The following is a 10,862-nucleotide window of genomic DNA, read 5'->3' as shown; positions in this document are numbered from 1 at the left end:
GTACGGCTCCCTAGAAAAGAAGAGAAGACTCGCCTAAAAGGAGAAGTAAAAGAGAGGAGTCACCACCAAGAGAGAGAAGGAGTAGAGATCATCATTATGAACGAAGAACCTCTCATAGAAGGAAGGATTCGGAAAGGAAGGACAAGTCATCATAGAGCTACACAAGACGAAGACATCAAGCTCATGTTGGTGAATGGGTATCCGCTTCCAACTCCGACAACTACTCCAAGAGAAGTTATCACTCCGACTCCGAATATACTCAAGATGAAGGTGTTGTCGGTCTTGCACTTGTGTCATATAACTCCTACGACATATTCGACTCACCAAATGAAGGGATTGGAAGATGCTTCTGTTCGCACATGAACACATAACCATGTACCTTCGGCATCGAGCGCGATATGCAAGACACGTCGCCGAAGTTGGCTTATCGGAAGCGCGATAAGCAATACAATCCGGCGAACGCTTTTGAAGACCTGAAACTCCATGCGGCTGGGAGAGACCCCGTTTGGACACACGGCGGTGATGGGCTGCCCTAGGTCGGTTCGCCGCCCCTAGGACTTCTTAGATCGAAGCTCTTCGAAGCGAAGAACACCGATGAACGAGAAGCAGAAAACTAGGGTAGAATATGAAACTTTGTAGATGGGTTTTGGCTATTATGTTGTTGTTCAATCGGTCATCACCCCTTTGGTGTATAAGAGGTGGTTGGGCTTCTCGTGCAAGGAAAAGGCTGGGATTCACGTCCAAAACCCTATTCAAATTCGGATTGCTTTTGTCCGAACTTTTCAAAATTGTTCAGTTTAAACTGGCTGCACCTTACGGGTCTTTTTTGTGGCAGTAAACTACTTTGGATCAAAACCCGTACAAAAGCATATTTACTCGTTTCAATGAGACGAACAACTTTTATGTTGAATGTTTTTGCATTGGAATCCATCTTCTGGTCCAAAACGGTCACACAAAATATCTGTTTGCTCGTGCTACCGATCAGACATGCGTCTGGTGGGGCACGCCATATTTCGCACAGGGCTGCATTCCGATATCTCTAACTTTTGCATACGAACTCGGATTGGGACGATATTTATATCAAAACCAATCGTTTCGACGAGATGAAAACAATTCGTATACATCATTTTTTCATACGAGGCCGTCTTGGAGGGATAATCAGCCGAATAGTGTTTTGAATACAAAATCTCAGTACTTCGAACACAATTTCGGCCTTAGAGATGAGATCGGATGGCTATGACCCAAATATCAAAATTTCTCCTTTGGACGATAGAGAACTTTCTCACTTTGAGCACTTTCTCATTTGAGGCCATCTTAATTGTGTTTTTGAACATGCCAAAATCTGGTGTCAATAGCTTCAAGGCTAAAGGCCCCAAGGTATCACACCCCGAGTATGTAGATTTCAATACTGATGAAGATGATTTACTAGGTGATGATGATTTACTTGTTGACAACACTAGTGATAAAAACTATGATGAAATTGTTATTAATCATGCTAATCAAGATGAAACAGATGACAATGATAAGAAGGAGATCGAGCGTCTAACTAAAGAACTAAACACTCTTTAGTTAGATCATGAAACTACCTTATAGGATCATCAAGAGATTTTAAAGACTCATGAGAAGCTACGCTTTGAAAAGACGAATTCAGGGCAAGAGCATGGGTTCTTAAAATCAGTCAATGATGATCTTCGAAGAAAAGTTCTTCTTGCATTGCCAAGCGTTTACTCTTGTCTACTTACATGCCACAAGTAAAATCTAGCAACAGGAGCAAGAAAGATTCTTCTTCTAGTAGTAACAATAATCATGCTAAATCCAATATTGTTCCTTATAGTAGTTCTCTTGATTTCACTAATGATTCTCTTAGCCAAGTTACACTTGAGCAAGAAAATAGCTTGTTGAAGAGAATTATAGAGAAAGGTGTTTACAAGAGCCTTGTCGGAAGTAAGAAATTTGAGAAAATTGTACGCAAGCAAGGAAGGCACCGGAAGAATCAAGGTGTTGGTTTTGAACGCAAGTTCAATGCCAATGGAGTTGAATTGGAAGAAGATCAATGCCCCAAGACGAAGTTTGTTCCTCAACAAGAGAAGTATGATCCCACTTCTTTCAAGGAACACAAGCTCAAGATTATATTCCACCACAAGACCACAAGCTAAAAGGTAAGGACAAGCTTCTAGAAGAACTTGATTCATTCGAAGAAGCTCCAAAGGCCTTGGTCAAGCGGGTTCCCAAGACTACATCAAGTTCTACTTCATCAAGTACGACTACAACTCCAAGGATCCCCATCAAGTTGATGTGGGTCCCAAAGAAGAAGAAGTGGAGAGTTCTTGAGGGTGACTCCGCCAACATACTTCACTCATATTTGTTTTGGCAAGGACAAGTGCAATCAACTTCCATATCTTGCACTAGTTTAAGGAGTCACAAACCCTCTTGTTCGTAAGACAAGGGACAAGGTAACCTAATGCTTTCATGGACATCATCATATATGTATTTCACTCTATGTCTATGGATATCCTTGTATGTTCCTTGTGGGACTAACCCATTCTAACATCCCAAAATTTTCCAAATTTTGGAATGCTAATAAATAAGTATATTGTGTGAATTGCTTCAATTTTCATGGGAATCTTAAAACTTGAGTTCTTGTTTAAACTTTTTCAAACCATGTAAAAAAATTGGATCACATTTGTCCAATGAAAAAAAATATGGTTTGGAAAGTTTATTCAAGAATTCCAAAGGGCATTCAGTTCTCTCCGAGTATGTTGAAGCCACATTCAAATATATGAGTGAGAATAAAATGACTTTCTCAAATGTGGTGGACGGATATTTCATTTGAAGTTCTTTGAATTTATGAGTTTCAGTGAAGTTGGATCCTATATGGAATTTTAATGCCAGTTAAATATTTCCATAGTATTATAATGAAAATTTAATGAGAGGAGATAATATGACTTCTCCATAAGAAAAAGTTAAAAAATATTTAATAGGGCTCATTTGAATATTTGATTGAGTTTCAAATCATTTTGGTTCTTATAGGGAATTTATAATGACCTTAAAAGAACTTAAAAGAATAGAAAAACATATAAAATTGAATTGGGCCATTCCACAATTTCTCGCACATTGTTTCTATCTCTCTCCTATCTGCCCAACCAAGTTGGGCTAAGTCCACCTCACTTCTATATTTATTTTTCTTTCTTTTGCTCCTTGGGCCTAGTATTTTTCCACCAAAGCCCATCTAGCTTACACACCTCTTCTCGTCTCCTTCCTCCGCACGTTCAATCTGAACAGAAACTGAACTTGAATAGCCATGGCGTCTTCACCTCTTTCTCTCCCTCTAGTGCTAACCACAGTCATCCTTTCGACTTGCCACCAACACGAAACTTACAGAGGAACGTAAGGAAAACCCATTCAGAGAATTAAAACCCAACATTATGGCCATAAATCGCCGAATTGATCCGTGAAACGTACATGCACAAACATCCATTAATGGCCATGTTAAGCTCCCTTGATCTCCCCGTACCGGCTTCCACTGCCATTATAAATAGACCCCGAGGAGAGCCCTCAGCCCTAACACCTTCCAGACCCAAAAGCCCTCTCCCTCTCGTCTCAAAACCGGAGAATTTGTCGCCGGACCCGAGCTTCGTTGTCGCCGTCCGTTGACGATCACGTCGCCTTCGGTGAAGCTCAGGACCCCTCGTTCTTCCTTTCTCTGTGTATATCCCGTGCACACCTCGTTGACCGCTTTTCCCCTCAATTCTCCAGCCAGGTCGCACGAACGACGGCACCCGAGCTCCACCATCGTTCTACCTGCAGCCGCTGCCCACGTCCTCCAGTGGACGAGATCCACAGCGCCAATACCCTATCGTCTTTGTCTCATCGTCAGGAAAGGCGACGTGAACCTCCTCGTGCACAATCGAGCCACGCGTCGTCGCCCCGACCAACTCCGGCGACCGGACCACCTCTCCCCGGTGAGTATTCCTCTCCTTTTGATTTTTCGATCCATCAGGCAACAGGCCGCTCTCTATTCAGTTAAAAAAAATGAATCGGTACCAGCTAGTGAGAACATCACACATGGCATCTCCTGTAAATCCCGTAATTGTATTTTTCAGAAAATATCCAAACTTCGGAAATTGGTATCTCCCAAACCGTATGTCCGATTTCGACAAGTAAGATATCCACGGATTCTTTGGAACATCTAGTTTATTGTAAAGATTTAAAATTTCACTTTTGAGCAAATTAAAATTTAGTTTTGATTTAAATAGGAATTGAATAATTTGCTATATCTTTTAATCTGGAAACCAAATGGAAATGTTCCAATTACCAAAGTTGGTCCCTAGAACCATACCTTTCTGTTAGGACCCATACCTTAATTTTCCAACCATGCTTAGTTCATGTTTTAGCCTCTACACCATAAAATCACTTTCCTTATTCATAATTTAACATCTTCGACCAATTACATTTTATGCTTAGATAAATCTCTTAGATTGATCCCTAGAAATATATGTAGTCATATGTTACTACCACAAAAATTTGGAGTTAGTAAATTATTAGTTTCAACTCCCTAAACTCATAACTTTCAATTCCCATAGTCGACCACAAGTCTAATATTCTATATAGTTTCGTTATGGAAATTTGGTTATCAAAACTTGTCTCTCAATCACTCTATATATTGACACCATGATCTTCCCTTGAACCAACTTGACCCACCCTAGAATAAAATCTATGACATATTCCCATCTAAAGAAACTTCTTATCTCAACCATAGCCACGACATGATAATTATCCCACGAATGTATTTATATTGTTAATTTGAATCTTTCATTTCGATCTTCATCTGGATTTGTTGTGTGTTGAAGTATTTTGTTTTATCGTTAGATATTTCGTAAAGTGAAGGAGCGACGATAACAAGTGAAGAATCAACTTCAAGACACAGGCAAGTTGCAATTTGATCATGCCCTGACCTATATTTTCATATTATGCACATCTCTTTGAATTTAAATAGTATGCATGTTTTACAAAAGTTTTGCAAAATATTATTACTATCTAGAGCCTTAGGTTCAAGACTTACTACAATGCTTGGCCGCGCTTGCACAAATGGGTGGGTTGAAAATCAAACAAGTTTTAAACAAATAAACTTGCCCTCTTTTGGGGCAATGTTTTGTGAAAACTTTTGAAAACCAAAACTATATACTATTTTACTTCTATTCCCTGGGCGGAATGGTATTGACGGGAGCGTCTACAAGTGATTGCGCCCATCGCGGTCTTGCAGTGAACGCGCCCGACTGGGGTCTTGCACACAGGTTTTTTGTGGGGATTGCCGTCCAGGGGAATGAGATCTTCCAAGTACAGTTTGATGTAGCTTCCAATATAGCCACATGCTACTATGGGCTCTGGCTTAGCTTAGTACTAACGGAAAACCCTTACCTCAGGACCGCCATCGGAGAGGGGCTTTCATTGCCTAAGTTGTGGGCGGGTTGGTCAGGTATAGGGGGCTGTTATGGAAAGGCTTCGTCACAATCTCCTCCTAGTCGTACACCCAAGTGTGTAACGGTAAACGGGGTTGGTTGTGTCATGTGGGGAACGTGTACGACCTCTGCAGAGGGTTTAACCTAATCGATTAGCCGTGCCCCCGGTTACGGGCAAATTGAGCAACTGAAGACTTGGACTGAGGAAGAATCTCCCCTCTCTTTCCTAAAAATCTGTTTTAAGGGTTAAAGTTGAGGAATGAGCACAGTGAATGTGTTTCACTTCAAGCTTATGTATGTTTAAAACTATTTTTGGAGAATGAGCACTGGTGCGTATATCCAAGTGTCTCACTCCTACCTTTTATACAAAAAACTATTTCTATTTCAAAAGAAGTTTACAAAATTTACTATAGGAGAAAATTGGCTTTATGCAAAGGAAACCTCCACCAATACTTACCCTGCATATATAATCTGTTATACTTTCCTTTGCAACTTGCGAGTACATTCCACGTACTCATCTACACCTATCATGTGCAGATCTCGACAAATTAAGAGATGATAGGGTTATGGTCTACACTCAACGAGCCCAGTGGCGTTGATGGAGCCTAACTTAGTGACTACGTATAATTCCGTTGTATTATCTTCTAGCTTGAGTTGTGCCTAAGGTATGATTTATATATATCTGGATCTACCGTTGTAGTAGAATGATGTATGTCTTACTGATATTCATTTTTGTTACTGTGTGCGCTAGCTATGATCCAGGGATAGCACAGTAAGCACAAAGACTCGGATTCTATCAAATCCGGGTCGTTACAAAATGGTATCAGAGCATGTGTTGACTGTAGGACGTGACCCTAGAAAATGGTTCAGAAATAGGAAGACCCTGATAGGAAAAACTTATATTTTTAAGTAGTATTAATAGCATTCTCATATCCTCTTCTTTTCTTTACTAAGTCCTCAGTTGCTTTCAAAAACATAGATGACCAATGACTTTGACACCTATATGTGATATGGATTTTCAAGAGGACTACATGACACTTCATGAAAATGATGCTAAGCAAAGGCGTCTCCAATATTGAAGTTTGCATCCAAGAGGTTGATGAAGAACTAAAGACACGTAAGACTAAGATGGCTGTGAAGAAGCTGAATCTTACCACTACAAAGAATATCCCACGCGATTCAAATAGTGTCCAAGCCCACCATGTGAGTTGTGAAATAAACGAAAGAGTGTGAGTAGTGTACCCGAGACCCGACCATGCCAACTCATGTTGATGAGGGTACCATAGGAACTGTTTGTTTCAAATCTATGAGTGCAATTTGGATTTTGTTGGATTTCTTTGCCATTGATTTGATTTTGTTGACATTTGAGTTGTGTTATTTAAAATCTGTTGTTACTAGGATACAAACTTCGTAGATTGTGTTATTTATTCAACCTTGAGAGGTGTTAACTATGGAAGATGTAATAGAAGACCTTTCAATGGTTGAAGCGTCACAGACTGAAGACTTTCAAGAACCGAAGAAATGAAGACCCTATGATGAAACCATAGATAACGAGCCCATTATAAACGTTAAGATATGAGTTGTGTGCGTATCCATCTCTCTTTCTCTAAACTCTACCTCATCTCTGACCAAATGTTAAACCCCATAGACGAAAGGAATTATTGTGATGGGGTCAGTAACTCGTTCAGAAGAAGAAGAGAAGATTCAGAATGTAGAAGAACTAATGGAAGATGCCAAGGTAAATTTGAAGGAGAAGGTGAAGTATGCTTCTCAAAATTTCATCAGAGAGGCTAACACTGCTGGAAGATGTGTATAGCCATCGACGAATCCATAAAGGGCAATTACTTGGAAGAATTCAAGAAGTTCTATTTCAACCTCATCTTGTCATACAGGATTTGAAGAAAACAAGTGAAGATGCGAGGAAACTCCATTATTTTGCGGATGCCAGTTTAACACAACCTGTGTAGGATTAACGCCACCCAAAGACGTTTTATTAGCTTTGCAGGTGAAGACCTCTTTAAGAGGAGTGAGAAAGGCCGAGTGTTAGGATACATGATTCACCTATCTACATATGAAGTAATGATTTGAGTACGGGATGGATTGGCCCCCATACTAGGGACTCTTATTATACACTTTTGTATGTTTGATTGGTTAATCAGGGAGATTTCAAAACCCAATTGAGTGTCGATACGACCAGCCTAAAACCATAGAATGGTAATACATATTACACTTAGAAATAGGCAATTGTGCCTAGCGTAGGCTAAACGGTGAGGAATAAACCCGAAGATCTTCGAGGAGTTTCGTCTAGAAGATATTCAATTCGATCACCATGAGAGTCTCGATAGTTAGCTTGGGAAACAAATTGGAGGAAGACTTGTCTCGGTACTGAACCACAGAACTTGATGAAGAACCATCATGGAACACAGAGGTTGTGGAACCCGACAAGTTTGTTCTTAAGGGTGGTAGCACCCGAACACCCTGGAAGGACAATTGGGTAACTTGACAAATCAGCAGAGACTCCAGAATGGTGCCAAAAGCCTCTTGCATAGGCATGTTGAAGAACTGAAATACAAGAAATTATAGTAACAGAAAACATTCTATCAAGACAGAAAGCAAAAGGATAAATTGCTATCCTACGGATGTTATGCTATGAAATAACCCTCAGGAAGTAACCAAACAGACCCAAACCCTAACCTATTTCTTGCTAGCCTCTGCAAATCTCGAGGACGAGATTTCTTTTAAGGGTGGTAGTTTGTAACATCCCAAAATTTTCCAAATTTTGGAATGTTAATAAATAAGTATATTGTGTGAATTGCTTCAATTTTCATGGGAATCTTAAAACTTGAGTCCTTGTTTAAACTTTTTCAAACCATGTAAAAAAATTGGATCACATTTGTCCAATGAAAAAAAATATGGTTTGGAAAGTTTATTCAAGAATTCCAAAGGGCATTCAGTTCTCTCCGAATATGTTGAAGCCACATTCAAATATATGAGTGAGAATAAAATGAATTTCTCAAATGTGGTGGACGGATATTTCATTTGAAGTTCTTTGAATTTATGAGTTTCAGTGAAGTTGGATCCTATATGGAATTTTAATGCCAGTTAAATATTTCCATAGTATTATAATGAAAATTTAATGAGAGGAGATAATATGACTTCTCCATAAGAAAAAGTTAGAAAATATTTAATAGGGCTCATTTGAATATTTGATTGAGTTTCAAATCATTTTGGTTCTTATAGGGAATTTATAATAACCTTAAAAGAACTTAAAAGAATGGAAAAACATATAAAATTGAATTGGGCCATTCCACAATTTCTCGCACATTGTTTCTATCTCTCTCCTATCTGCCCAACCAAGTTGGGCTAAGTCCACCTCACTTCTATATTCAATTTTCTTTCTTTTGCTCCTTGGGTCTAGTATTTTTCCACCAAAGCCCATCTAGCTTACACACCTCAAGCCCAGGCGCATGCACGTGCTCGTCTCCTTCCTCCCCACGTTCAATCTGAACAGAAACTGAACTTGAACAGCCATGGCGTCTTCACCTCTTCCTCTCCCTCTAGTGCTAACCACAGTCATCCTTTCGACTTGCCACCAACACGAAACTTACAGAGGAACGTAAGGAGAACTCATTCAGAGAATTAAAACCCAACATTATGGCCATAAATCGCCGAATTGATCCGTGAAACGTACACTCACAAACAGCCATTAATGGCCATGTTAAGCTCCCTTGATCTCCCCGTACCGGCTTCCACTGCCATTCTAAATAGACCCCGAGGAGAGCCCTCAGCCCTAACACCTTCCAGACCCAAAAGCCATCTCCCTCTCGTCTCAAAACCGGAGAATTTGTCGCCGGACCCGAGCTTCATTGTCACCGTCCGTTGACGATCACGTCGCCTCCGGTGAAGCTCAGGACCCCTCGTTCTTCCTTTCTCTGTGTATCTCCCGTGCACACCTTGCTGGCCGCTTTTCCCCTCAATTCTCCAGCCAGGTCGCACGAACGACGGCACCCGAGCTCCACCATCGTTCTACCTGCAGCCGCTGCCCACGTCCTCCAGTGGACGAGATCCACAGCGCCAATACCCTATCGTCTTCGTCTCATCGTCAGGAAAGGCGACGTGAACCTCCTCGTGCACAATCGAGCCACGCGTCGTCGCCCCGACCAACTCCGGCGACCGGACCACCTCTCCCCGGTGAGTATTCCTCTCCTTTTGATTTTTCGATCCATCAGGCAACAGGCCGCTCTCTATTCAGTTAAAAAAAATGAATCGGTACCAGCTAGTGAGAACATCACACATGGCATCTCCTGTAAATCCCGTAATTGTATTTTTCAGAAAATATCCAAACTTCGGAAATTCGTATCTCCCAAACCGTATGTCCGATTTCGACAAATAAGATATCCACGAATTCTTTGGAACATCTAGTTTATTGTAAAGATTTAAAATTTCACTTTTGAGCAAATTAAAATTTAGTTTTGATTTAAATAGGAATTGAATAATTTGCTATATCTTTTAATCTGGAAACCAAATGGAAATGTTCCGATTACCAAAGTTGGTCCCTAGAACCATACCTTTCTGTTAGGACCCATACCTTAATTGTCCAACCATGCTTGTTTTAGCCTCTACACCATAAAATCACTTTCCTTACTCATAATTTAACATCTTCGACCAATTACATTTTATGCTTAGATAAATCTCTTAGATTGATCCCTAGAAATATATGTGGTCATATGTTACTACCACAAAAGTTTGGAGTTAGTAAATTATTAGTTTCAACTCCCTAAACTCATAACTTTCAATTCCCATAGTCGACCACAAGTCTAATATTCTAAATAGTTTCGTTATGAAAATTTGGTTATCAAAACTTGTCTCTCAATCACTCTATATATTGACACCATGATCTTCCCTTGAACCAACTTGACCCACCCTAGAATAAAATCTATGACATATTCCCATCTAAAGAAACTTCTTATCTCAACCATAGCCATGACATGATAATTATCCCACGAATGTATTTATATTGTTAATTTGAATCTTTCATTTCGATCTTCATCTGGATTTGTTGTGTGTTGAAGTATTTGTTTGATCGTTAGATATTTCGTAAAGTGAAGGAGCGACGATAACAAGTGAAGAATCAACTTCAAGACACAGGCAAGTTGCAATTTGATCATGCCCTCACCTATATTTTCATATTATGCACATCTCTTTGAATTTAAATACTATGCATGTTTAACAAAAGTTTTGCAAAATATTATTACTATCTAGAGCCTTAGGTTCAAGACTTACTACAATGCTTGGCCGCGCTTGCACAAATGGGTGGGTTGAAAATCAAACAAGTTTTAAACAAATAAACTTGCCCTCTTTTGGGGCAATGTTTTGTGAAAACTTTTGAAAACCAAAACTATA

At 39.9% G+C, this 10,862-nt stretch overlaps 1 long non-coding RNA gene across 1 annotated transcript; it reads left to right on the top strand.

Moving 5' to 3' along the window:
- The first annotated feature begins 3,296 nt into the window (after positions 1-3,296).
- On the top strand, positions 3,297-4,966 carry LOC123058303 (uncharacterized). Its single transcript, XR_006427136.1, has 3 exons — positions 3,297-3,671; positions 3,757-3,962; positions 4,870-4,966. It is a non-coding gene; the product is annotated as an uncharacterized lncRNA (long non-coding RNA).
- The last annotated feature ends 5,896 nt before the right edge of the window (positions 4,967-10,862 follow it).

This window comes from Triticum aestivum, chromosome 3A (assembly GCF_018294505.1).
Source record: "Triticum aestivum cultivar Chinese Spring chromosome 3A, IWGSC CS RefSeq v2.1, whole genome shotgun sequence".
Lineage (NCBI taxonomy): Eukaryota > Viridiplantae > Streptophyta > Magnoliopsida > Poales > Poaceae > Triticum > Triticum aestivum.
The sequence above is the reverse complement of the archived record's forward strand: the minus strand, read 5'-3'. Positions and strand labels throughout refer to the sequence as shown.